Raw genomic sequence first — 24793 nt, 5'->3', positions numbered from 1 at the left:
CTGAGGTCCAGGACTATGTGTTTCTGGTTTTCTCCCCTGACGACTCCCTGGAAGTTCCCTGGTTTCTGCCCACGTGTCGCTGCCCGTGATGTGCTTGAGTATGGGGACGTGTCCATCATTTGTGTCCCCTGGATAGACTGCCATCTCCTTAAAGATCAGGTCTTAGCAATTTTACATCCCCAGAGACTAGGAAAGTGCTTGCACGGGTGTCCAGTGTTAGTGTTTGTTAAATCAAAGAGCAGATGAATGGATGAATGGATGAACCAACGAATGGACAAAAACACCCAACCTTCCCAGATCTGGTGACGTATCTCCCGATGGTTTAGCAAAAGCACAGCAAGCAGTCTAGGGACCCCTGTGAGAACTGAGGGCTGTCGGGAGGGGGCAGGCAGTGGGGCTCCAGCCTGGATCCCAGGAAGGACTCCTGACCCCTGAAAATGTGACCCACCAGCAACCTTTGTCACATTCACAAAAATGGGGTATCGGGTGCACTGAAACCATAGGGTTCGTGGACACACTGCCAGAATCAGGAAGCTGTCCACCCCCACCACTCTAAGAAAACCTCTCAACCCCCCAAAAACTGTGACCCCCACATCAAGCTGCACATTCCCACTGTGGCCTCGCTCACAAACACTGTTCACAGAGCTGTGGACACAGGAGCACCACCGGGGAGGGGTCCCACCCATACAGCATTTCCAGGTGGCAGGAAATGGCCACTCAGCAAGAGGGGGTGCCCGCTTCCCCCTGGAACTGTCCCCCAGGTCAGACACCCTACGTGGGGGGACGTAGTCCACACTTGGCACCCCAGCGGCAAATGCGCTCTGAGCTCCGGCCCCCACAGGAGAGGAAGACAGACGTGCCTCCTGTGTGGGAAGGATGGTGTCAGCTCACAGGTGTGTAACGAGTCGGCACGGGACGCACTTTGTGGCAGAGACCTTGCGTCGCTGTGTCTGGAACATTCCAACAGCAAGGAGACAGTGCTTCCTGATGTCCCCTCTGCATTCTTCATCGAAGTTAGTAAATAAATGAGGCGCTAATTCCTGCGGATACCATTTCCTGTGGAGGCAACAAAAACACCATCGAAACCAGCCAGCATCGCCCTGGAAGGCCAGCCCCGGACCAGCACTGACCACTCTCATGCTCCTTCTCATTCCAGGATTCACTAGTGCAGTGCAGTCACCGGAGCCCCATGGAAAGAACCCTTCTCCCCTCCCTTCAAATCCCCGCTATAGAGTCTCTTTTCTGGAATTCTCCTTGTGACCCATAAGAACAGAACAAAACCAGGCACCTTCTGTGACGTTCCGTTCCCACGTGGAGATGGGCAACTTCGTGTGCACACAGGGCCGTCTCCCCAGAGGACGCCAGCTCGGCCAGGAGGACTCCCCTCTGCCCCCACCTCGCGCCAGCTCGCTCTCTGCGGGCCCTGGGAACCCCACTCTCTTGCCCATGAGCAGAAGTTGGCGTTGTGGTTGAATACTCGGCCTGGAAGGCGCCCCAGCAGACATGGTCTGATGCCTGGCCACAGGAGGGGCTCACTGCTCCCCAGGAGTCCAAACCCAGACTCGTCCCTTTCTCCAGGTGACTTCACGGGCCTCCCGCACGGTTTCCTCGTGGAGCCTGTGGCTCTACAAGCAAATAGTAAGTTTTACTTCCTGCCCTCTTGGTCAGCACCTGTCACCGAAGGAGCCCTGGTGGCCTTGGTAGAAGTCAGACTGAGTGCAGCAGGACGGAGCTCTTGGCATCCAGACTGTGATGCTGTATTTGAAATCCAAGCAGTCACAGCCTGTGGGACGCAAACATTTTTAGGGGTTGGTGAGCTGGCAGCTGGCGGGTCTCTAGTGGTCTGGTCACTGGGGATACAGCAGGGCCCCGTGTGGCCATTTGTCCAGGACAGGCACCGGTCCTGTGATGCCATCGTGGCCCCTGCTCCTACTAATGGAAGTGTCCTTCTCTCGTGCAAGGAGACCAAGTTTCCTGGGTGCCCGCGGGCTGCCAGGGTGACTCCATCTGCCGTCTGAAAAGCTGGCGGGAGGGGCAGGCGGCAGAGACACCGCTGTGAATGGGGACCCGGCGCTTTCCTCTCCATCGGGTCCCAGGGAGCAGAAGCAACACTAAATTCCGTGTTCGCCCATGTGCTGGGCACCCGCATCTCTGTGAAAGCCTCTTTGTTCGCACAGAAGGAAAAGAACCCACTGCCAGCACCGCACCAGAACCGGGAACTGGTCCTTATCAACCTAGTGGACCCGCCGATTCCCCTTCCTGATCCCATTTCGGGGGCCTCTTGTTCCTTGGGCCTCACACTTGGATGCACCTTTTCCACCCCAGCTCCTGTCTCCTTCGTGTCTGGAGGGTCCTCACTGTGTCCAAGAGCCCTGCAGCCGGTGCCCCCAGCGTTCACTGACCCGCTAAGGTGCCGAGTATCAGAAGCAGACCTTACAGCCCATCTAGTCTCATCCAGATTCCTTATTCCACTGGTGAGAAGCCAGAGAGCCAGAGAGGGGGCTTCCTAGGGCCACCATCAGAGCAGCCACCCCAGGTTTATCGTCCGTTGTCAAACATCACTTTCAAAAAAAATTTTTTTAATGTGTATTTATTTTTGAGAGAGAGACAGAGCGTGAGCAGGGGAGGGGCAGAGAGAGAGAGGGAGACACAGAATCCGAAGCAGGCTCCAGGCTCCGAGCTGTCAGCAAAGAGCCCGACATGGTGCTCGAACCCATGAACCGGGAGAACATGACCTGAGCCAAAGTTGGACACTTAAACGACTGAGCCACCCAGGCGCCCCTAACATCACTTTAATCTTTGCGTTTGTTATTGGAGGACAGACCTGCTTCTGTTAAAACAATAAGAAAAGGATGCTGTTTATTTAGCGTGTATCAGAGCCCACACTGACTCCCATGATCACAGGGCTGTCTGTTTGTTCCGATGAGAAAACCAAACCTTTTAAGAAGTGTGTCACCAATCATCGCGTGGCAGAGACTGCCTGCTGGCTGCGTACATGCCCCTGGGCATTCCTGAGGAGCTGACCCCCTGGTCCCCTGTGTCCCTTGCCTTGGAAACAGCCTCTGGACGCGAACCACAGCAGGCACAGTGGGAGGGCCCCTAAACTTGGGCAAGTGAGAGCCGAGGTTCCGGAAAGGAAGTAGAGACACACCAGCACCCCTGGGCTCTGCCCAATTATCCACCACGTGTCCAGCCAGTTTTTAAAAATTACTCAGGCAGTGGGGTTGTCATGGGCTGAATTGTGTCTCCTCAGAATCCATGTGTTTGAGTCCTGACCCCCAGGAGCCCCAAATGTGACCTCGTCTGAAGACACAGGAGCAGTCGGACCCCTTGCTAGCTGCAGTCTCCACCTCCGTGGATCCCAGCTCTTCTCAGCCCGTGCAGAGTGTCTCTCAGCCTCAAAGCCTGGGCCCCTGCCCCCTTTCAGAGCTCACGCTCAGTCCATGGGCAAACAGATCTCACCCTGTGCTCACGTCCACATCTCCACCACGGACACTGCCTCCACCCACATTGTCCCCCCTGCAGCCAGTAGCTAGCACGACATTTGGAAATGTACCACAGTCTCATCACTGTCTCGCTCAGGATCTTCCGGAGCCTCCCAGCTCCCTCAAAATGCAAGCTAAAGCGTTCACGGAATCCTCCAAGGTCATCCCTCCACACCTGACCATCACCCTCCCCCCCACTCCAGAAAACCGGTTGCTTATGGTTCCTGGAGCACTCCAAACTCCCTCCCACCCCATGCTTGCTCTGTCTAGAAAGCTCTGTTTGAATGTCCTCTTCTCACTGAGACCTGCCCTGGCCCGCCCAAGTCCCTCCCCCTTAACCATGCCCTGCTGTCCCCAAAGCATGTGGTGGCATTGAACATCTGCACACGGCGCTCGGATCTGTTAGTTTCCCACCAGCTCCCCCAGCTGAAGTGCAAGTCCCACACGTTGGCACTTGAGTTGGGTCACACCCGCCCTGCAGAGCCCACATTACTGGCCTGGCAAGAGGCCCCCCATCTATGCACCGAATTCACGAATTCGGTGAATGAATTCAGGAATTCACGAATTCACGAATGAGTGACTTTTGCTCCGTCACCATCAACTGAGAAGAGAAATCTGCTAATCCTCCTAGATTCTAGCCAATCTCTTATCTCCTTGTTTCTCTTGCTACAAAATGGAAGCAATACCATAATACTAGCGATGCGACAAACGCACACATTTGCTTCACGAGAGCAACAGTTATTAGAAGTGTTCCAAGAATTGCTTTGGAGGAAATATAAAACACGTCTCTTCCCTGCTAAGGACCTCTGCTATACAGATGAGCAGTCACGGTAGCCTTGGTGTGTCTACACCTGCAAAGTTCAGTGTGATCGCTCTCTGTGGTTCTTTAAATGTAAACTGAATAAAATTAAAGTTTCAGTAGCTCAGTAGCATTCAGGTGCTCACCAGCCACAGCTAGCTGGTGGTTACAACTGTGGACATTCCAGATACGGGACATTGCCATCATCACTAGGTTTTTGAAAGCTTGGGTCTAAAACCTTGATTGCCTAGAATTATTCTCTGTCTCCAATTAATTTAAGGACCGACTGAGATTATTTAATGCAGAGAAAAAGAAAATAATTTCTCCTATTTAAACAACAAAAATTAGCAGGTTCACAAAAAATATTTCAATAGACTATCTTGCCATCTGCCCAGATTCCACATGACTGTGTACATGGAAAAGAAACCGTGATAAAACCAGATGACATGGGCATGAGCATCGGCTTTGGAACGTATCTTAAATCATCCCCCTAACGCTCCGTGCCGCCGTTCCTACGTTCCCGCTGCAGGCGACCATGCGAAACCGCATCAACATTTAATACGCAGAAGTCCCCTGCGGGTGCCGACACAGCCACGTTTGTCCCGATGCCCCTGGAATCACAAAACAGCAGTGTGGAACCAGGGCTGTGAAAGGTGGTCTGACAGACGTGTTGTTTCCCGGCCACATTTTTAAACCTTAAATGTGTAGGAACCCCCAATTCTCCAACTCTCCCACCTTGGAAAGGGGTTTCCAAGCCTTGGGACTCATGCATGTTGTCTGTCCCACCGTGACTCTGTTTTTGGAAACTGGAACAGGGCACTTTTCGGTTTGGGAAGGCTCCTCCCTAGCTTGTCTTCAGGAAAGCTGGTTGAGTTCATTTATGCCAAAGGCTTTACGCTTATTGGAAAGAAACTTCATCTACCGCACCTAAATGACTGTGATATGCAACTAAAATTATCCTGATGCAAACCTCATCCCATTAAGCAAAGACTAAAAGCTGAGGATGGGGAGACGCTGCCTCCAGAACCCTTGCCAAGCATCCTACCTGCTCGGCACACACGCATCAGAAATGGCATTTTGCATAAGTGGTTTTTATTCAGCGATTATTGAGAAATCACCTCTCTATCACAGCACCCCCTCAGTGGGTAATTGACAAGTGCTCACTCTCGCAGGCAAGAGAAAATGTAACAAACTATAGAATATGCATGGAAACATATAGCATACTTCCTTTGGCTAAAATGCACAACAATTTGTTGGGAAGAGGTTTAATCTTTTGCCATGTTAATACCTTTAACCTTTTAAGAAAGACCAAATCATTGTCTTTTTGAGACCAGTGAAACTGCTGGTTTTCCCAGCTGCGTTCCCAGAAACACGTGTGGATTCAACAGTGTGTGTTAACCCAAAGTCCCACTGGACCCTTAGTGCTATGAACACAAGAGGTGGCTAATCCAGGCTGATGCCAGGGAGAAAAATATATTTCCTGTTGGAAAAACAGTGGGATTGCACCAAAATATGTGAAATCAGCACACTTTATTTCCTCAGAAGTCGATTCTTTAGACTCCAATTTAACAATGACAGATTCTGCAGACTAAGAAAAAGCTTCGTTAAGGAAGCAGAGAAGGACCTTCCTCAATGGCTGCCCTTGAAGTTTGCAAAGGAAGGTCAGACAAAAACGAGGTATGCTGTCCTCACCCCTTCCCATGGCCCATCACACCTGTGCCATCACCTCCCTGTCTCAGTCGTCGCTGCCTTTTCTAGTTGGACCTCTACTGTGGGTTGAATTGCATCCCCACAAAAAAGTCATGTTGACGGCCAATCCTCAGTACCCCGATGTGACCCTGTTTGGAAATAAGGCCTTTAAAGGTGTAATTAGTTAAGATGAGGTCATACTGCAGTAGGAAGGGCCCCAATCCAATATGGCAGGGGTCCTTCTAAGGAGACAAGAGAGACAGACACACACGGAGGGAAGAATGCCATGTCACAATGGAGGCAGAGCCTGGGGAGATGCACCTACAAGCTGAGAGATGTCAGGGACCACCGCCACCAGACAGATGCCATGGACCAAGGCCACCAGACAGATGTCACGGACCACCACCACCAGAGAGATGCCACGGACTGGACCACCACCACCAGAGAGATGTCATGGACCACCACCACCAGAGAGATGCCAGGGACCAAAGCTACCAGAGAGACATCACAGACCACTGCCACCAGAGGCCAGAGAGGTGAGGAAGTCCTCTTTCTACCTGGTCTCAGAGGAGCAGGGCCCCCAGAACGATGGAAGCATCAATTTCTATTGTTGTGAGCCATCCGTCTGTGGCACTTTGTTAAGGCAGCCCCAGAACACTCATGCCCTGTACGGGGGAGACCCAGGAAGCTGCCTCCCTTCCCAGATGGGTGGTGATGTCACTGTCCCTACAGCCGCGTCACCGCATACACGTGAGTTTAGAAGGGAACGTGAAAGTGGCTGTTATTCAGAGTGGTAGAACTAAGTATGTATTTTCTTTTCTCTAATCCTCCAATTTTATCTAATGCTGATATCTCATGTACATTTTTGTGAAGGTTAATAAAAGAAATTCATAGGCTAAGTGGGTTTTCAGATCCAAGTAACCATGTTACTGCCAGAAGGCCCCGGGAAATGCCTGATTCCACCCACATGGCTGGTGAAGGCCACACCTGCAGCCTCTCTCCGGCCAGTCAGAGCCGTCACTCACCCTGACGTGGGGGTGTTTTGGCACCCTCTGGGATTCTGGGCTGGGGGCGAGCACCTGCCCCCATGAGAGCGTCACCCCAGCATTCTCTGGTGTCCATCGGGGGCGTTGGAAAGACAGTCAATGCAGGTGGTGCTTTTTTGAAGGGTGACTTCTTCCCCTGGCTGCTTTTCAGTTCTGTCTTTGGTCTTTGGGGTCCCACTGTGACACACCTGCCATGGCTCCCCCTTCATCTATCTCGCTTAGAGTACACTGGGCTTCTTGAATCTGAGTTGGATGTCATTTAATAGTTCTGGAAGATTATCGGCCGTTGTGTTTTCCACTATTTCGTTCTCTGTATCCGCCCTTCTTGGGCTTGTGTGTCTTACGCTGTTACCCTGGGTGCCCTCTGTCCTCTGGCATTCTCACTGTCTGTCTGTCCATGGTGATGTTTGGATGGGCTTCTGAACCAGCTCCTGATCTCTAGCTTTCTCTTTTGCTCGCCTGATTTGGTCTCCAGTCTATCCAGTGAGTTCTTGGTTGACTTGTCATTTTTAGTTCAGAATTTTTAAAAATTTCTATTTCACATTCTGTAGTTTCCAATTCCCCGCCTGTTGACTTCAGCGTGGTTTGATCTCTTACAACACAGTAAACACAATCACCGTAGAAACCACACCTACCAACTTCTGTACCCAGAACCACTCCCGGTCTGCTCCTGGCACCCTGGGTCCTGCTTTTCACTCCCAGTGTGTCGTCCCTTCGTGTCTGCTGGTCCCCGGCTGTGTGCTGGACACAGTGCTCTGAGGAAATCACTGCAGGCCTAGAGTGATGTTGCGTTCCCTCAGGAAGATTTTTATTTGCTCCTAGAGGTCACAGGCAGAGGTAGCGGTCTGGGACCACCTTAAGCCAGCGTCAAGCCCTGAGGTTTCCTGGGCACCAGTTGGTTGAACTACAGAACTCTGCAAAGCTGCTACGGCTTCCTCTGCCGAGTGCCAGCTGGGGATGGGGGAGTGGGGGACGCTTTAGCAAAACTCTCCAATCTGGTGGGCCCCAAACTCCAACCTTTTCCCTTGGCTCCACAGGGCCACCAAAGGCATACTTCAGTCCCTGTCTCTGTTCAGTCAGTGCCTAGAAGATCCAAAGAGGCCGTCCAGGCCAGAGTCTGTCTCTGGGCTCCAGTCCTTTCCCAGATGTGGTCCAGTAATGTCTCAGTCTCTTATTACTTCTCTGATGCTTTAAAAAAACTGATTGTGTTTGTTTTCCAGTTTGCTCAGGTTTTTGGGTGATCCTCTGTGGGATAGAGTAAATTATATAGTCAGTATATACTATGATATTTGCCTTTATGATTTGCAAATTATATTTGAATGTAATTATGTATATTATAAATATATATTATTATACTTGCTTTCATAATTTGCAAGTTATATTTGAACACACACACACACACACACACACACAGTTACCGTGGTAGGAAGCCAACCAGTCTGCCGTTACTGGAAGTGGAAGTTCCCTCAATAAGAAACTCAAGTATAGATAAAGCTGCACTTATAAAAATTTCCATTAAAAAATTCCTCTTGAAGCCCTTTAAAAATTTTCCAAGTGATAGACCTTCACGTGTATTAATTCATCCAGTGTCACTGCAGCTACCTCGGACATTATACTGTCATTATCTACAGTTTTAAATGAAGAAATTGTGGTCCAGAGACATAGAATAACTTGACCGAGAACACACAATGAGTCAGGGGCAGGGCTACAATTTAAACCCAGGCCTGCCTAACTTCCTAGCCTATTCTTTTTATCTCTGCATTAAAGACAGGATAGAAAACTGATATTTTAATCTGTTTTGTGCAAAGCAGGAAAGAGTTCTTCGGGAGATGAGTGGCATTCATGAACAGCCAAGAAATCAATGGATAAAATATGCTTTCACTGCATATTTTATACAAATTACTTCAACCATAAAATTTGACAGCTTGTAAATAATGGCTTAAGAAACCCAGAGAAAAGAGGCAAAATTAATTTAGAGGCTGATTGTCCCCAGTCTTTCGCTGAAACCCCCTGTTCTCTGCCTCCCAACCCATGACGGCATCTCGTGTATGTTCACTTCATTTCCATTTTCCTTCAATTTCTCTCTGTGTCTAAATGATGGAAGAGTTACAACACAAATGTGCATTTATTTTAGGAAGTATATAGGATGAAAAACAAGCTTAAATTTTTTAAATCATTGAAACGAGTTTCTATTCTAGCAAGCACAAAGCAGTGTGGGATGGTGATGAGGAAGCAGACAGTACATAATCACGTACTTACGTGCTAAACTGAGATTTACAGTAGTCTCACCCCAAAAAACGCGTGAAGTCTCTTTTAGGAACATTACATTGCACCTTTTATCGTTCTCTTAAAATATAAGACAGTCGATTTCTTTTTGCTTTTGCAAAAACACAAATTTTAGTAAAGTATCAAAACAATCATTGAGAATCTTAACTTCCGTTTGGGAATTGATCACATGAAACAGCTTCAAACAAATACACAATCTTGTTTTTCTCTAAAAGTCTTCCCATGCACATCAATCCAACAGGCAAATCTGAAACCCCGGGCACTTCCTGGGGTCCTTTTAACATGAGGTTCCTGATTCAGTGGGTCTGGGGTGGACTCCCAGGTAACACTCATGCTGCTGGGTGTGGGACATTTTATTTTTAGGCTTCAAAGTTCAGCAGTGTAGTCCTTGAATGACATACAGGATATGTAAGAAATATCCAGTAATAGTACCAATAAAAAAATGTTCAGTAATACTCTCATTATTTTTTTGATGTTTATTTATTTTTGAGAGACAGAGCAGGGAGGGGCAGAGAGAGAGAGGGAGACCCAGAATCCGCAGCAGGCTCCAGGCTCTGAGCTGTCAGCACAGAGCCCTACGCAGGGCTCGAACTCACGAACCGTGAGATCATGACCTGAGCTGAAGTCGGACGCTTAACCGACTGAGCCACCCAGATGCCCCGGATTTTTAAATCTAAGTAAATTTGTCTAAAAAATTAGATAAGACTTCATTAGCATTGTCTTTTAATATTATTTTCTAGCACTGCAAATAACTGTCAAGCAGGCATGTGAAACACCGTTTTTTGGGGGTTTTTTTGGATTTTTTTTATTGATATGCATAACTTCGCTTTTTGAGAGAACATCCCACGGAGCCTCAAAGAAAAGACCTCGGTAAGTGTATCTGTTATCAGAAGAGACAGACAGGGAGGCAGACAGATTGTTGTACCTTTAAGCCTACTAGGGAAGTAAAACAAAAATGTGTTTTTGTGTCAAGTAACAAGAAAAAATGGGGAAAAGTGTTAACTTGGTGTCTTCATAGGCAATACCGTATTTGTCCTCACGAGTGACAAACACTAAGTTCAGTGTGATACAGCATGCTTCCTTTATTGCCAAGTGCAACTCACTTAAAATAGAGGACTCATAACCCCAAACACAAATCACTACTATTTAAAAAAGAAAAACACATGGCCAATATCCAATGAGAGAAGGAAAGAGAGGGACAGACAGACAGAAAGAATAGAGAGAGAAAGAGAAGGAGGAGGGCGGGAGGAGGGGAAGAAAGAAAGACTAAAATAGCAAATCTCATGGTGGATGCTTGGCTGTTCCTTTGTTTATCCCCAAAGAAATGCATCTTTATTTTATCATTTACAAAGATACCCAGAGCCAAGTAACTATTCAGTTCCAAAGTCTCTCCATGAACCTCTCAGGAGGAAAAATTATTCTGAATGCCCTTGGGCAGCGATGTGAAAAATAATGATCAATTTATATTGCAAACAAATCTCAGTTCTTAAAAATGGGCCGGGTTCCTCACTCACCATTCTGTCCCTTATCTGTCATGAAACAAGGACTCTTGAGGAAAAGCAAGAAACAGGCAGAGAAACAAGGTATCAGTACAATGGAGGTAGACTGTTTGTTGTATTTGAAAAGAACACAGCGATTCCTCAACATAGCCTAGTTTCTCACTGGACGGTAACAGGCACTTCATCCTCAAGAAATTTCCTAAGAGTGAGTTAAAAACTCTGTTGGCAAGGGGCGCCTGGGTGGCTCAGTCAGTTGGTTAAGCGTCCGACTTCGGCTCAGGTCATGATCTCGCGGTTCGTGAGTTCGAGCCCCATGTCGGGCTCTGTGCTGACAGCTCAGAGCCTGGAGCCTGTTTCAGATTCTGTGTCTCCCTCTCTCTCTGACCCTCCCCCGTTCATGCTCTGTCTCTGTCTCAAAAGTAAATAAACGTTACAAAAAATTAAAACAAACAAACAAACAAACAAAAAACCTCTGTTGGCAAAATATTCTGAAAATTCATGACCTCCCAGTGCTTGGGTTCACTTTGTGATCAAACGTTCTCATCCTCACATTGTGTTTTGCTTCCTTTTTTTTTTTTTTCATTTTTTTTTCTCTATCGGGAAATAAGCATGAACTTGTTGGAATTCGTGGCGCCAAGGGTATGGATTCAGTCTCCACATGGATGTGTCCCCTCCATACTGCTTCTAAAGTCACGGACTTACTCTCTGAACGCTTAGTTATCTTTTAAGCAAATTGTGGGAAGACCGAAAACAATCTTATTTTGCATGTTCGTTGCTTTTCATTTCTGCCTCTTGACGCCGGTTTCCACCTGGTATCGTGTCCTTTCACCGAGCGCCTCTTTTAGCGTTGTTTGTAGTGCGGGTGTATTAGCTGTGAGTCCTGCCCGCTTTCACTGATGTGAAAATCTCCTTTAACAGCCTTCTTCTGAGGGATGTGTTTGCTTCCTATGAAACTGCTGTGGGTCGATAGTTTGGGGGAGGCGGTTTTAAAGACATCCTTCCTTTACTTTATGGTCCCTATTGTACTTCACGGGGAATCAACTTATGCCCCTGTGTTTGCGTCTCTTCTCTCCAGCTAATTTCAAGATTTTCCCTTTATCTTTGTTTTCAGCTGTGTAACTACAATGTGCTTAGTATGATTGTTTTTGTATTTATGTTGCTTGGAGTTGGATGAGCTTCCTGGATCTGTAAACCATGTTTTTCATCAAATTAAGCAGGTATTGGTCATTATTTCCTCAAGAACATGTTCATATCTCATATCACCAGCTCCTCCTTCTGGCCTCCAATTACATGTGTGTTAGACTATTTGATAATGTCCATAGGTCCCTGAGACTCCTCTGTTTATTTTTCTTCAGTTTTTTTCTCTCCATTCTTCAGATGGAACAATATATGTTAATGTCTTCAGATTAATTACTCTTCTTTCTGACATCTCCTGCCTGTTGTCAAGCCTACCTCATGGATTTTCATTGTAGTTACTCTATTTTTAAGATCCACAACATTCATTTGTCTCCTGCTTATAACTCCCAATTCTTTGCTGAGTTTCTCAGTCTGTTTGCTTATTAAGACTGGCTTTTCCTTCAAGTCTTTGAACATATAAAAGTTCCTTTAAAATCTTTGCTAAGACTGGGGCACCTGGGTGGCTCAGTTGGTTAAGCGTCCGACTTCAGCTCAGGTCATGATCTCACGGTTCGTGAGTTCCAGCCCTGCGTTGGGCTCTGTGCTGACAGGTCAGAGCCTGGAGCCTACTTTGGATTCTGTGTCTCCTCTCCCTCTCCCCCTCCCCTGCTCACGCTCTGTCTCTGTCCCTCTCTCAAAAATAAATAAACATTAAAAAAAATTTATAATCTTTGCTAAGTGCACACTCTGGGCCGTCTCAGGGTTAGTTTCTATTGACCAGTTTTTGTCTTGACTAAAGATCTCATCTTCCTGTTTCCCAATATGCCTACTGACTTTTTCAAACTGTTTTTGTTTGTTTTTCTCCAGCCACATTCAGCTGTTCATTTGGAAGTGTTGGGTGTCGGGAGTTCACTTAACCAAGGTTGTGGTTTGGCCATAGTAGAGTTAGTGAAATAAGGATGGGTTGAGACTGTTTTTAAGGCTGTGAGCATAAGGACCGACTGGACTATGAACTGGGTCAGAGAAGTTAACCCCAAGAGCTGCACAATTGTTGGAGTTAAAGACTAGAGGTTTGCACACAGGCATCTTGCAGCTACTGTCCGTCCACATGACAAGAACACTGGTGGCAGGTGCTTATGGGGAAAGAGTCAAAGATACAGACTATGTAACTGTGTGTGGATTGTAGATAATGTGTCCTAGAGACTGAATTCTGCTCCCCTCATCTTTTTAGTATTGACTGTTATGACAGCAGGCAAATCAGTGACTGAATGATCACCGTAAACTTGGTTTCCTGCTTTATTGGTGCAGATCCGTGGGCGTCTAGTGTTTCCAAAGGCTCTCTCACTTGGCCAGACTTAACTGTCAACATATATTTATGTCCCTTGTGGATCTTTCCAGGCCTTGGCATTAGGTTTTGCTGGGGCTGGACTAGAGGAAAGCTTACACAGGAATGTGTTCCTCACTCGTGAAGGGGTCTTTCTGGTGTCTCGTCTGGATGCCACGGGTGGCAGAGGTGGGTGTGTGAGCTCTCTCGCAGCAGGGCTGGAGCACAGACAGTGTCGACACCGCTCATGCTCCGGTTTTCTGTTTTCCTCTCGATCCCTTACCAGCTCCCGTCTGGTAAGCCCTGGCGAATCTGGCCTCGTGCAAGGACAGCCTGGCTTTGGGCCACACACAAGGGCATCCGGGCCCTCTCCTGGCATGATTCTCCCCGCTCTGATGTTTCACCCCACAGATTCCAGCTGGTTCAGGTTCCCAGAGCTCCGACTGCTGCTTTCTCAACTCAGGGGGGCCACCGTGATCTCTTTGAGCTCTAGCCGTCTGTACCACATCCGGTAAATTGTCCCCAGGCAGAGAGCAAGGGCATGAGCTCACCTCATGAGTGTACTTCTGTTAAAGATCATGCTCTTGGGATGCCTGGTACCTGCTGCTGGGAAACTGCTGTCTCTCACATATTTTGTGATATTTTGCAGTTACCTGTGGCTGCAGGGCAATCTAGGAACAGTTCCTCCATCATAGGCAGCAGCCCATTATCATTTATCTTTACCTATCCAGTAAATATTTATTGAGTATCTACAATGTGCTAGACATCAGAAATGCAGGGTTTAGGGGCGCCTGGGTGGTTCAGTCAGTTAAGTATCCCGCTCTTGATTTCAGCTCAGGTCGCAATCCCAAGTTTTTGAGATCGAGCCCTGCGTCAGAGTCTGGGCTGAGAGCACGGACCCTGCTTGAGATTCTCTCTGCCCCTCCCCTGTGCTCTGGCATGCATGCTCACATATTCTCTCCCTCTCAAAAAAAAACAAAAAAAAACACCAAACAGGAAATACAGGGTTGAACAAATGATGCAATCTTTGCCCTCACAAAGTTTACGGTCTAGGGGGGAAAATGGATATTAAACAAATAGCCACAGAAATAAGTCTGTAGTTAAAACTGCGATAGATGTTCGGTGTTTGAACTGTGACAGAGTACCCTTATTTATGCTGTGTGGAAACCTCTTCAAGTGAATCGGGTGATGAGCAGGTGGGACAAGAGTTTGGGGACAAAGTGTCCAAGACGCAAGAGCTTATGAGAACCAAGACAAGGTTATGAGAGGAGACCCAAGGGCTTGACACTGGTACCTGGGGACCCAGTCCAAGATGGCCCCGGAATAGCCAGTGGGGCATTGGCTAACAGTATGAGATTGTATCTTCAGAGGAGGGGCACCGCTGAAATGTTCTGAGCAGGGTCAGGTTCAGCAGCGTGCTCCGCACACAGGCAACAAAACCCGATCTGGTGCTCACACATCTGTCGCGCCTGCGTCTTCCAAGACAGCGAGGACGATACGCCTCTCAGAGGGCACTAACGCTAGATGCGGATGTTGGCCGCGAGAGAGGCAATGTGATGTAGGTCAGCATCTATCGAGACCATGAAGTTTTGGCAGTTAATCTTTGCCTTTCAAATGTTCAGGTGATGAGATCGGCCTCAAAAGTCCTTCCCATTTAATGCGTTGGCTCTTTGGGCTCCCGGCGTGTGTGGTTTGCCGTAGTAAGGACCAGCTGGGGACGGAGCTGAGTTGTGTCCATCAGGCGGGCAATCTAGAGGGCAAATGCTCAAAGACACTAGGGTTGAAGAAGAGTGGAAGGAGAGGAGGACGACCCACAGGAAAATCACTCTCATACAATCACCAGAAATAACTTCTACAGTCTTCCTTGGATCCCTGACAAAAAGAGCCAGTTAATAAATACCTATTGCCGTCAAGGTTATCCTTATATGCCACTCTTCAATTTAAGCTTAAACATTTTTCTATCATCAAAGAGAAAGCCTCAAACACAGCGTCTCCAAACTCACATATCAAGTCAGCCCTTCACACGGTCGGCAAAGTGCTTATTATTTCCCTCCACTCAAGTTAGGCAATTTTTGCCCAAGAGGGACAAGTGTTGGTTAGTCTGATCCATTTTGGCGTCAATCGTCTGGTGACTTAAATATTTTCTTTGTGGCAAAGAGAAATTAATATTCATATGCATATGATACTTTTTCAAACTATTGCAAAAGGAGCTTGGTTCCAAAAAATTCTAAAGAGATTCTGATACAGTTACAGCCTGCATCTTTTCTGTGTAAGATACTAGCCAAAAAGATGTGTGTCTGTGTACGTGCACGCGTGTGTGTGTCTGTAGGCAGCTATACGCCCATAATCGTGTGCATATATAACCTAGCATCTCAGTGCCACCTCACATATATTTTACTCGGCTAAATTACTGAAAATAAAATGTATAGTATGATATATTGCAAACATATATTGTGTACAGTTTGTATATAAAAAAGAAAGAATGATTAAAAGTCGATGACAGACTGTTTATAAATCTTGATTGCTTCATAATTTTAACTTTGAGCAACATTTTTATCATAATTATAGGCTTTCTTAAAGCATTTATGCAGATTGTTGTTACTCAAAAGGGGGTTTATTCCATTTTGGTGTAAACTACACTTTTTTTTTCTTTATGAAATCACTCTTTGAGTTCCTAATACTCACTACTCTGCCAGAGCTGCAAAATTCAACAGCAGGAAGTGTTTATGTCAAGAGGGCGGTCGCTGTGCCCCTGCCCATCTGCCCCCCGCACTGCCCCACTGGCTGGGGCGAGGGTGGAAATTCCCTGTGATGATCGGCATTGATCTTCAGACGCTTCTGGATTTCTCCTCCAACACTGATGCTCCTGTGAGGCCAGCACACTTTTGTACCCACTTCCCAGACCAAGAAGTTGAACCCTAGAGGTTTAAATCATGAAGGATGTTCCATTATTCAAGTCTGGGCTCACAAAGCATTAGCTCTAGCAAGGAGATACAGACACAGTGAAATCCCGCTGCCTTACTGTGAAGCCTGGGAAATTGAGGTCCCAGACTGGTGAAGCAACCATGCCCCTCATAGTCAGATGTTCGCCTGCGCTGAGCTCACGCGCCACGATAGAACCTTATTCTAGGCTGAGTCGTTCAGGGGCTTCAGTAGCATGTACATTTGAAACCAGAGAAAAGTCCTATCACCTTTTTTTCCCAAGGAAGCTTCACCTTCACCATGTGATCACAGACCTAAAAGCGAGGGAGGAAAAGAAATCCGTCACCAGAAACAAAACTAAAACAAAAGCAAACGAAGCTTTAAGGAGTACACACCGGGGGCACCTGGGTGGCTCAGTCGGTTGAGCGTCTGACTTTGGCTCAAGTCATGATCTCACGGTTCGTGGGTTCGAGCCCCACATTGGGCTCTGTGCTGACAGCTCGGAGCCTTGCGCCTGCTTCATTTTCTGTGTCTCCTTCTCTCTGTGCCTTCCCCTGCTCATGCTCTGTCTCTCTCAAAAATAAATAAACACTAAAAAAAAAAAAATGGAAGCAGTACACACTGGACGGAAGAGAGCAGCATCAAAGGCCGACTGAGAGGGCCGGTCCAGAAGAAACACCCCAAGTCTCCCCCAACCCCACCTGCGGACCTGCTTTCTAGCAGAGGACTGTGTGCCCGGCGAGGACAAGACCCAGTTCAGCATCGGGTCCCCGGGGCCCACACGGGGCCTGGCACGCAGTTGGAGATCAGTAAATCTTTGTGACATGGATGAATGAAGTTCTGAAAAAAGAAAAAAAAACTCCCACACCAAAGAAGGAATAGGATCCAAAGGCTGTAATTTATGGAATAGGGGTTGCACCCTGAGTATTTCAACTGAGCTTTTGGTCAAGTCCATAAATCAGCCTTTTATCAGTGGAGGTAACACAAAACTTAAGATTTGGTAACAGTTTCCCAAAAGAGCCAATTTGATTACAAGACAGCAGGTGACAGAGTGCCAAACAGCTATTACAGACTGCAGGTCTGAAAAACATTCTGAGAAAGGAGAATTCATCCTAGGTTTTCAGATGAAAACACTGAAGTGTCAAGGTAAATAGAGTCCCGGGTTCCTGCAAACAGATGCCTCTGGCCAGGGCAGCCCCTGGTCAGGCTGGCGGCTTTCTCCCTGGAGAATGAGGCATGGCTTGGCCTGACATCCCTCCATCCACTCACGGCTCCCCTTTGCCGGGGAAACCCACATGAGCGTGTCCGCAGGAAGACCACACAAGAGGGCTTGGAATGAATGAATGACACGGTGATTTTTTTGAGTGCCAGGTCTCGGGTGCTTTTACAGTGACCACATCACTCAGTTGTTCAATAATCCTACAAGCCGGGAGTGAATCTCTCTACTCTACAGGCGAGGGCACAGATTGGGAGAAGGGGAGTCCCTTGCTCAAGGTCGCACGGCACAGGACAGCAGAACAAAGCCAGGCTGCAGTGCAGGTGGCCTTGCACTAACTAATGCCAGGACCACCTCACTTGTGAACAAACACCTCCACGCTGACAGTGCGCACACCGCTCTCCCGGGCGCCTGCCGCCCTCAGTGCCATCCACAGGCTGGAAAGCCACCTTGTCTAGACTAGAGTGCACATCAACTGTGAAGCAGACGAGGCCGTAAATATTAGCAACTTTACTAAGTGATTTTAGCTTTTCGAAGATCATCTGTTTCCGTTAGAATTAATCAATGGCTGAGAAGATCCTTTATTCAAACATGTATTCATATAGAGAGGTATCTACAGAGAGGAAGCTCCGTATTCATTTATGCGTGTGAGTACATCACACTCCTCCTCCTTTTACGGACAACTAGTCATTCAAGTTCTTCTCCACGGACCATATTTAACCCTTTGGTGAGGTCCTCCAATGATTACAGGTGCGAGTCTACATGAAGCCTGGAATAAAATGAACTACTGGCCCTTTCCAGCTCTGATTCGGAGACCATTTGGAGATCCCAGTTCTCTTCCTGGTCAAGAACTTGTGGACTCAGTTCTAAGGGCACCCGTTTTGCTGCGAGGGTTGCCTGCCGGGAAAGAATGGGACGGGAGAGACTTATGTCCAGGTAAATGTGAATATGGAAACTTGGGAAATCAGCAAAATTCATTATTTTACTGCTCACGACTTGGTTCAGTTTAAATCCTTGGATAAATGGCATAGAAACATATCACCAGGAGAGAGTTATCATCTTTAACAAAGAGTGAGTAGATAGAACTTAAATAATTCGTGGGGGGGTGGATTCGAATAATGTGGAGAGCCCACTAACTATGACTATGACTGTAGACACGGCCCCACCTCCTGGAAGCTTCCTTCGAAAGAAGCCTGCCCTCTCCAGCCTCTGCTCGCCTCTCCTCCCCCCTCCAAGCCCCTCCTCAGGGCTCTTCCAGTGGTCTTTCTCTGGTAGGCACGGCTGCAGCATACCTAACACTGGGATCGTGTGGCCCCTCAACCACACATGGCTGTTATGTTCAGCACGTGTGACTTGCCCTCCCCTCCCCTTTACGCCTTTTACACCTTAGTAAGTCTGTCCAGTGAGGACCTGCCTCTTGCCCAGTCCTACCTTCTAACTCCAAGTCAGACATCACACGTGCTGAGGCAGCTCTGCCTGCCCAAGGTGACACCGGTCCTGTTTGACAACCCCCAGCACCCCCGTTCACTTCAGAAGACCAGCGAGGATTCTGTGGGACAATTGGAGGATGCCCAGTCGTGGTTCACTATATATACATGGGAACACGGATACATCCAGAGTACACGTCAGCATAGTCCACGACGTTACCCACGGAGGCTGTAGTAAGCGCTTTTACGTTATAATACTTCCTTAACATTGGAAAACCATTTATTATAATTATAAGACGACGTGATTTCTTGGAGGATTTTTTTTAAGTTTATTCATTTATATATATAGAGAGAGAACACGCACACACAAGCTGGGGAGGGACAGAGAGAGGAGGAGGGACAGAATCCCAAGCAGGCTCAGTGCTGATGCAAAGCTCACCCACCAGCCATGAGGTCATGACCTGAACCAAGATCAAGAGTCAGACACTTAACCAACTGAGCCCCCCAGGCGCGCCCCTCTTGGAGGATTTTTAAGTAATTTCTTAGAAATATTAGTTTCAGGCAGGGACTCTCAACTCTGAATTATAATCAGAATCACTTCGGGCCTTTTTTGAAAATGCTGCTAAGTCTTTCAGGAGATTGAGTCAGTTGATCTGGGATAGGACACTGGAATGTTCTAGAAGGCAGCAGGTGATTTGAATGTGAAGTAGAGCTGCGTTCCCACTAGTCTGGATACTTTCACATGTGAAAATAGCGGGCTGTGGTCAGAGAGGGAAATCTTCACATCTTTATTTTTATGCATTTAGAATTAATTAGTCCTAGAGGCCTGTGAAAACTCTCACAAAGTTGGCACATCTGGTTTTCCATTACAATATAATCAGACTAAGTGCACACCAGAGAAGCTTCGGTTCTCTTCAAACTTCCAGTGGAATATTTGTTCTTACATTTAAAAGAGTTGGGGGAGCATTAAATTATGTTTTGATTCCATTCCATCAAGGAGACGATGAGACACAAGGAGGGGCCTTGTTTCCAGCGTGTTTAGCGTGTGCGTTTGTGGAAAATGAGAACGAGTCTCACTCAGGCTGACTGTATGGTAAAGCAGATTAAAACTAGCGTTTTGACCTCTGTTTATTATAGATAGTAGCCTAAAGACTCTTGGTCATTTTTAAAGGCCTACCATGAGGGAATTTGCAAAACAGAGTGGAGCAGCTTTCTTTCTCCAAGGGAAAACCCTGAGAATTTTTTTTTAATCTTCATACTGATACATGTGCCTTTTATCACATCTTGTGGTATAAGCAGAATCTTCCGTTTTGACCTTCCAGCCTCAAGAAGAAGTTCTAGCTGAAGACTTGGGAGGATGGTTCTGGCAAAGGGAAGGAGAAGTGTGGGGGGGGGGAGCAGCAAACCAGAGGCAGTCCCTTTTCTAAAAATCTAACAAGAAGTCTGTTGTCCCACGGCCCTTACTTGATAAATTAGGACGTAGTCTTGTAAACATGTGCATTCCGTGGGCAAGTTGGGCATCGCCAGCAGGTGACAACTCGGGACATTTGGGGAAATGTGGGGAGACACACGTCTGTGCGTGAGTAAACGCGACCGCCCTTCCTGCGGAAAAATCAGCCAATGCACGGATTTGCCAGGAGAACCGAACGTGCAGGACCCCGCGCCCCCCAACCACGCCCCAGTGTTAATGGTGCGCGGGGACCAGACATACAAAGGGTCCGCGGGAGCTGCAGGGAAGGAAAGGGAGGCGAGGTTCTCCAAGAGCTCGGGGCCCTGCAGGCCTTGGGGAGGAGAGCCCGCTGGGGAGAGGAGGGGGAGTCCCAGGCCCGCCCGGGGGCGCCTGAACAAAGAAGATGTTCTTTTGCGCCTCCGCCCTCCCCTCGCGGCAGCGAGGGCGCCGCGCACCCTCCGCCCCCGCCCTCGGCACCTGCAGGGAGAACGAGGGGATCCGACCCGCATGCCCCAGCTCGGGCCAGCGGGCAGGGGGAGCGGCCGCTGCCCCCCGCGCTCTGGTTGTGGCTCTGGGCCTCGCTGCGGCCCCGCGTGGCCGCCGACACCTGGCTGCCCTGGGTTGTGCCCGCCAGCCCCGCCACGGTGGCTGGTCGGCCTCACTGGCCGGGGCCGCGGGAAAGGCTGGCAGCGGGGCCCAGGTCGCCGTGCAGAAGCCGGGGCGCGGCGCGGGCCCGAGGGCAGCGCGGGGCTGGGCTCAAGGTCGCCGGGGCCCGCCGCAGGCGTGTGCAGGGCTGAGGCGGGCGGGCCGGGGGCGAAGGGTGGGGGGGTAGGGCGGGGGCGGGCCCCTCGCCGCAGTCCTTCCCCGGCCGCGCAGCGCCTTCGGCCCGCGGGGCTTCCTTGCCGAGTCCCGAGGCCGCGACTTGCTTCCCGGAGAAGCGCGTCCCGAGGATGCGCGCCCGCGTACGCAGGGGCCCCTCGGAGCCCGACCGGGAGGGAGGTTAAGGCTCCACAGCCCCCACTGATGTGAGATGCGGGTTTGACATCTGTTTGCCACAGTGTTTTGCACTTAGCCCAACACCCACTATTAAGTGACAGATCGTGGCAGCCTGTCAAAGCCGGCTGACTGGCGGCTGCGCCGCTTACAAAACCACTCAAATATTTGCAGTGTTGTACCCAATCTTTCAGTGATTTAACGTGTAAAATGTAAGTCAAAGTTTTAAATCTGGATTCCAAAATGTTTCCATTCTCCATACAGAAGGAAAGCGCTCTCAGGGTGTCTGCTGGAATCGGTCCAACCCCAGCGCCTTCGTGCCCCCCCCCCAACCACGAGATTCCTGCGCAAAACCGGTTTTAAAAAAATGTCAAGCACCACACTCTCTTCCTGTTGTCACCGAGATTTCAGGTGACATAACTAAATTGCCTTAAACTCCAAGGGAACGCGGTCTCTCAAAAGCAGATTTCAAATAATAATAATAATAATAATAATAATAATAATAACAACTGCCAAGTCAAGCAACCTACCTGCTTTATTTTGCATGTAACAGTTACACCAGCGTGCCTTTCGGGGAAAGCGAACCGCTAGGAAGGGTCCCGGCTAGCGTCCGAGCTGTCCCCCCATTTCCAGAACACTACCTCCTCTCCCTGAACTTCTTGGGAGCCGAGTCCGGTTCAGAAATAATTTGCAACTGACATAGTGTTTCTCTAGATTAAAGTCCATTGAGTAAAAGTCATGTGGGTTTTTTGTCTCCACAATTGGGAGCCAGACAAGGATCTCCTGAAAACTGCAGCTGCAAGCAGTGAAAAAAAAAATTATCACGCACTTGTCCAAGATGTATAGATAAATGCACACACCCTTGCCTTGGAGCGCCAAGGGGCTGACAAGCACCGAAGACGTTCCCGTGAGCCCTACTGCTACTTCTTTATTCCAAAAAAAAAAAAAAAAAAAAAAAAAAATGGTAAATGGCTTTCCCTCTGGTGGGAGGGGCTCATGTGTCCTTGGGGTCATCATTTTCAGAAAGACAGCTCTTGATCCATTTCCAGAGAGTATCAGAGGGTGCTAGTTCTAAGTCCCAAGTGCTGACATCTTTACACAGTTGAGGAGAAAGAGAACAGAAGAGAGAGAAAAGGAAGGCGGTAGGGGGGAGACAGACAGACAGACACACACAGAGACAGAGATAACAGAAGAGAAGTACAGGGAAGAGAGGCCCAAGTGGGGGTGGGGGTAGGGGTGGGGGTGGGGCCGAGATGTGGCTCCAGCCCAGGCGCCTTCGCCGCGGGTGGCTTGGTCCTCCAAAGGGGCGGCCAGGGACTCTGCCCCGCAGAGGGCTCCCCACCAGCCGTGGAGCCGAAATGCCAGGCCACCTGACCGTGGACACTTTTTACCTGGAGAGTTTTGTGTCCACAACACTAATCCTTAGTCACTGCCTTCCGTTCAGCAGCTGGGGGGGGGGGGGGGTTGCTTAAAAGCGAGTAGCAGAGGAGGAGGTGGGGGACGGAAAACAAGGCCAAGGTGTCCCCTGGGCGGAAGAACAAAGCTGAAACTCCATCGCGGCGAGGGGCGAGCCTAGAGCGGGGACGTGGCGGGATGGGAGCAGGGGGCGGCGCCGATGGCCCTGGGACACGGCCGAGGGGACTCGGGACCGCGGGTGGGGGCGGACATCCTCCCCCTCAGAGACAGGAGAGCAGCTGGAGGCGAAAATCGGAAGCGTGTGTGATACGGGAGTGACATCTATTTTATGGGGAGGGGGCAGAGGCTCGCGGGCAGCCTGGGCGGAGGTACAGGGAGGAGCGCGCTCTGGCCCCTGCGGTTTTGCTGAGCGGGAATCTGAGCCCAGGCGGGGCCTGGTGGGGAGCGGCGCCGGGGGATGGGGCCCAGGGCGAGGGGCGCGCGGGCGGCCCGGGTGGGGGTGGGGGGAGACGGGGGGCGCGGCGCAGGGGCTCGGGGGGCGCGCGGCTCCACCTCCCGCTCAAAACGGCGTCGCAGCTGCTCGCGAACCAACTGCTCGATTCTATTCACTGTCGAGCAGGAACAAAAAAGTGGCTATTTATTAGAATACTTGTTTGGTATTGTTCGGCGCCACACAAAAGGCGTTTCATTATGTGCAGGGATCCCCCTTTTTCCAGAGAAAAACAATAACTTGAAATTGTCTTTAAAGTCTTCCCTATCAATAATAAATTTCATTTTCTTGTCTCTCTCGCCCGCAGCGCGTGTGTCTGGGAGGGTGTGCGCGAGGCGGGCGAGCCGCGGGTGCGTGTGCAGCGAGTGTGCGAGCGGGGGAGCGTGTGTGCGCGTGTGAGTGTGCGTGCGCGTGGCGCCGCGTCTACGGTGCGGGCGCCGCCGGGAGCCGGCCGGCGGGGGTCCCCGGGTGGAGGCGCCCGGCGCGCGGAGCGGGCGGGCCAGCGGGACCCGAGGCGCGGGGCCGGCAGGTGCGGCGGGCGGAGCGCCGGGGACCCGCCGGCGCCGGAGGAGGAACTCACTGTAAGTGCCTGAACTTGCGCGGGGCCGCGGGCCGCGCGAAGCTGGGGAGGGGGCGTGAAAGGCGCGGCGAGGGGCGCGGTGTCTCCACGGTGACTTCCCCAAAAGGCGCGCACTGTGTCCCCGCGGCTGTCCCCGGTAAAGAACAGGTGCGTAGCCCTGGTGACCGCCTAGGGCTATTCTCGAGCCTGGCGGGGGGGGGGGGGGGCATTTGTCATTTTCTAGTCTGTACGGTCACTCCTCCCTCCTTCTCGGCTTTTGGGATTGGCCGCCGCCCAGTGGACCGACACTTGTTCCTCTCCGGGTCGCCCTGTTTTGGCAGGGCGGAGGACGGTCGGGGCAGCGGTTTGCGGGAGGGCTGGTGGCGGCGGCGGCGGCGGCGGCCCCCTTCTCCCGGCTCCGCGCCCTTGCCCTTGGCGGCGCTGGCTCCGGCTCTTGGCTGTGCGCACCCAGCGGCGCTGAGAACGAAATCCGCCGGTGGAGATTATGTTTTAAAAATGAACACGTAGAGCGTGTGCCATTTAGTGAGAGGTGTTTTGGGCAAAGAATCAATTTAACTTTGACTGACCGACGGTCTTGACTGTTAATACACACACACACACACACACACACACACACACACACCAATGAGCAGTGAGCCCTTGACAAGCCGCAAACGCCTCTGGACCCACCGGGTGCCCGGCCCGGAACCCCCCGCGAGCGTGGCGGTCGTCCTGGTCCCGCAGGCTAGGGGAGGGCACCCCGAGATGGGGCCCGGGGTGCCCCCAAAGCCCCGCCCGCTGAGCGGCGGGGGTGACCCCGGCGCGGGCGCCCAGTCCCCCTCGGTGCGTCCTCCCTCCTCCTGCGAAATCGCGCCCGCTCGGCATCTCTGGTACCCGCCTCGGTCCTCCGAGCGCACAGCCCGCAGCCTCCCCACCCGCGCGGGGCCGCCGCCCGCTTCCGCCCTGATTTCCCAGGTTTGAGCCGCCCGCGGAGAGGAAAGGTCGAGAAGTTTCAAGGGTCACATGGATTCTCGGCTGCGGCCGGTGCTGGAGTGGACGGACGGGGCGGGGCCGGC

At 50.1% G+C, this 24793-nt stretch overlaps 1 protein-coding gene across 4 annotated transcripts in view; it reads left to right on the top strand.

Annotated features, from left to right (window-relative positions):
• LOC131519405 (uncharacterized) overlaps positions 1-24793 on the top strand; it is a 344031-nt gene that overhangs the window by 268611 nt on the left and 50627 nt on the right. Inside the window, exon 1 of one of the 4 annotated variants that reach the window (XM_058742434.1) lies at positions 23542-23739. The exons of the other annotated variants lie outside the window; for them this stretch is intronic. The gene's annotated coding sequence lies outside the window, so the exon portion shown is untranslated. Of the gene's footprint in view, positions 1-23541; positions 23740-24793 lie in introns of those variants that run through there. 4 annotated transcript variants of the gene reach the window in all.

The sequence above is a fragment of the Neofelis nebulosa genome, chromosome 1 (genome assembly GCF_028018385.1).
Source record: "Neofelis nebulosa isolate mNeoNeb1 chromosome 1, mNeoNeb1.pri, whole genome shotgun sequence".
Classification (NCBI taxonomy): domain Eukaryota; kingdom Metazoa; phylum Chordata; class Mammalia; order Carnivora; family Felidae; genus Neofelis; species Neofelis nebulosa.
Note: the sequence above shows the minus strand (reverse complement) of the source record. Positions and strands in the feature narration are given on the sequence as shown.